At 54.8% G+C, this 2500-nt stretch overlaps 1 non-coding gene across 1 annotated transcript; it reads left to right on the forward strand.

Moving 5' to 3' along the window:
- Positions 1-1243: 1243 nt before the first annotated feature.
- On the forward strand, positions 1244-1362 carry LOC141266734 (5S ribosomal RNA). The gene has a single exon (XR_012320761.1). It is a non-coding gene; the product is annotated as a 5S ribosomal RNA (ribosomal RNA).
- The last annotated feature ends 1138 nt before the right edge of the window (positions 1363-2500 follow it).

Below are 2500 nucleotides of genomic sequence, written 5' to 3' on the forward strand. Positions count from 1 at the left end.
TAGCCTGCAGGAGACCCTGCGCCGAGCCATTTTTAAACACATCTGATGCGGCAGGTGTTTCATTGCTCAACAAACAACACCTATAGGGACGGCACAGCCTATGCATCGGTCCTTCGGAGACCGCCCCAGAACGGCCAGAGTTCTCGTCCCCACGCGAGCCTGAGGAAGGCTGGCCGGGCGATGGGCCAAGCAGCGTCTACTGGCCATACCACCTTGGATACGTCCGATCTCGGAAGCAAAGCAGAGATGGGTTCGGAAATACTTGGTTGGGACACCTCCTGAGAACACCAGGTATTGTAGACAATTTTGATGACGTTTTGCCATCTTGCCCAGCTCGGCTAGCATTGAGTGGCGCCTTGCTGGACACCGACCTTACGTAAAGTAGAGGCTGGAAGTCCCAAGCATCCCAAGCCCCCCAAGACCTCTAAGATAAGGACGCAACCCCGCCGCCTCTACCAGGCCTCACACCGAGCTCCTTGCCACGGCTAGGAGTGCTTATTGACCCCGCAGCCGGCCGTATGCAAATCATGGCGTTAAAAGCATCTCGCGCTGTGAAGGGGCCAGGCTTTCAGCAGCTGCCCAGGGGATGGTTTTAGAGGGCGACCGCCTAACGAGGGCCAGCAGAAGTAACGTCTTCTTCTTCAAAGAATCTTGTGTAACTAACCCAATCAGACAGCTGCCCAGGAGCTAACCTCAGTGCTAGGAAGGAGCGGGAGGGAATTGAGGGGGTGGTTCCTGCTAAGGCCCTGAAATAATAATAAGACAGGCAGGAGAGTCTGACGCATGGTGGCGGAAAAGCTGCAGGTGCAAATAGGGAATGTGGTCTCGTGCGAGCAACTTGTGCATGCTCGCCGTGTGTGAGTGTGCGCTTCCTAGGTACGGCGCGCTGCAGACAGTCAAAAGGGTTGCTCCCTTTCATTAAAAGTTAATCCCCGGCTGCAGGCTATTAGAAAGCAACTAACCGCGCTCTACTCACCCTACCCAGGTCTACCGGTGAGTCTCGCCGCTGCTCCCGGCCTGTGGCATTGGCCGCGACGCTGACGTTCCGTCGACAGCGCGGCAGCCGATCAGTGAGCTCAGCGGCTCTGAGCGGGGCGTTCTGTCTACAAGACCTTTTTAAGGAGCCAGCAAAAAAGTGAAGAGAAAAGAAAGCACAAAAGCACCTTGTCTTACTAAGCACTGGAAAGGGCAGCCGGCAACCGGACGTCAAAGTGGAAAAGCAGCAAGTGAGAGGCCTGTCTCTGCCTACAGCCACACCACCCTGAACACGCCCGATCTCGTCTGATCTTGGAAGCTAAGCAGGGTCGGGCCTGGTTAGTACTTGGATGGGATACTGCCTGGGAATACCAGGTGCTGTAAGCTTTTGCTTTTTCTTACTTCCACCAGCAGGGGTCACTCTCCTCTATGCCTTTTTTCCATTCCTTTTTTCACAAGCGCACACATGCTCCTTTCTTCTTTTCATTTGCTTTCTCTCTTGCGCTATTTAATCCTTGCAAAATACCAGCATCCTTCTCATCACCGTGGGCCTCCAGCATTGTTGCTTATTTACTTTTAATACTAGGCTTCTTTTCACCAGGACCAGCGACTCCCGCATGACTGGAGGCAACCACCGCTGACCTGGAGGCAACCACCGGTAACCTGGAGGCCAGTTTACAGCACAACCCAAGCAAAACACCTTTGCAGGCCACACGACCCCCCCGAAGAGCAGCTCAAATTCACTCGCAACCATCTCACCCTCTTCCTTCATTCACTCCTGGGCGTTTCGCTCCACCCCAAGTTGCGGGTCCAGCTTGCTCTTTCTGTCACATCCCCGCGATGAACGGTTTAGCCTGCAGGAGACCCTGCGCCGAGCCATTTTTAAACACATCTGATGCGGCAGGTGTTTCATTGCTCAACAAACAACACCTATAGGGACGGCACAGCCTATGCATCGGTCCTTCGGAGACCGCCCCAGAACGGCCAGAGTTCTCGTCCCCACGCGAGCCTGAGGAAGGCTGGCCGGGCGATGGGCCAAGCAGCGTCTACTGGCCATACCACCTTGGATACGTCCGATCTCGGAAGCAAAGCAGAGATGGGTTCGGAAATACTTGGTTGGGACACCTCCTGAGAACACCAGGTATTGTAGACAATTTTGATGACGTTTTGCCATCTTGCCCAGCTCGGCTAGCATTGAGTGGCGCCTTGCTGGACACCGACCTTACGTAAAGTAGAGGCTGGAAGTCCCAAGCATCCCAAGCCCCCCAAGACCTCTAAGATAAGGACGCAACCCCGCCGCCTCTACCAGGCCTCACACCGAGCTCCTTGCCACGGCTAGGAGTGCTTATTGACCCCGCAGCCGGCCGTATGCAAATGATGGCGTTAAAAGCATCTCGCGCTGTGAAGGGGCCAGGCTTTCAGCAGCTGCCCAGGGGATGGTTTTAGAGGGCGACCGCCTAACGAGGGCCAGCAGAAGTAACGTCTTCTTCTTCAAAGAATCTTGTGTAACTAACCCAATCAGACA

This window comes from Phyllobates terribilis, unplaced genomic scaffold, assembly GCF_046119375.1.
Source record: "Phyllobates terribilis strain yellow unplaced genomic scaffold, ASM4611937v1 Scaffold_4__5_contigs__length_816908805, whole genome shotgun sequence".
In the NCBI taxonomy this organism is placed as follows: domain Eukaryota; kingdom Metazoa; phylum Chordata; class Amphibia; order Anura; family Dendrobatidae; genus Phyllobates; species Phyllobates terribilis.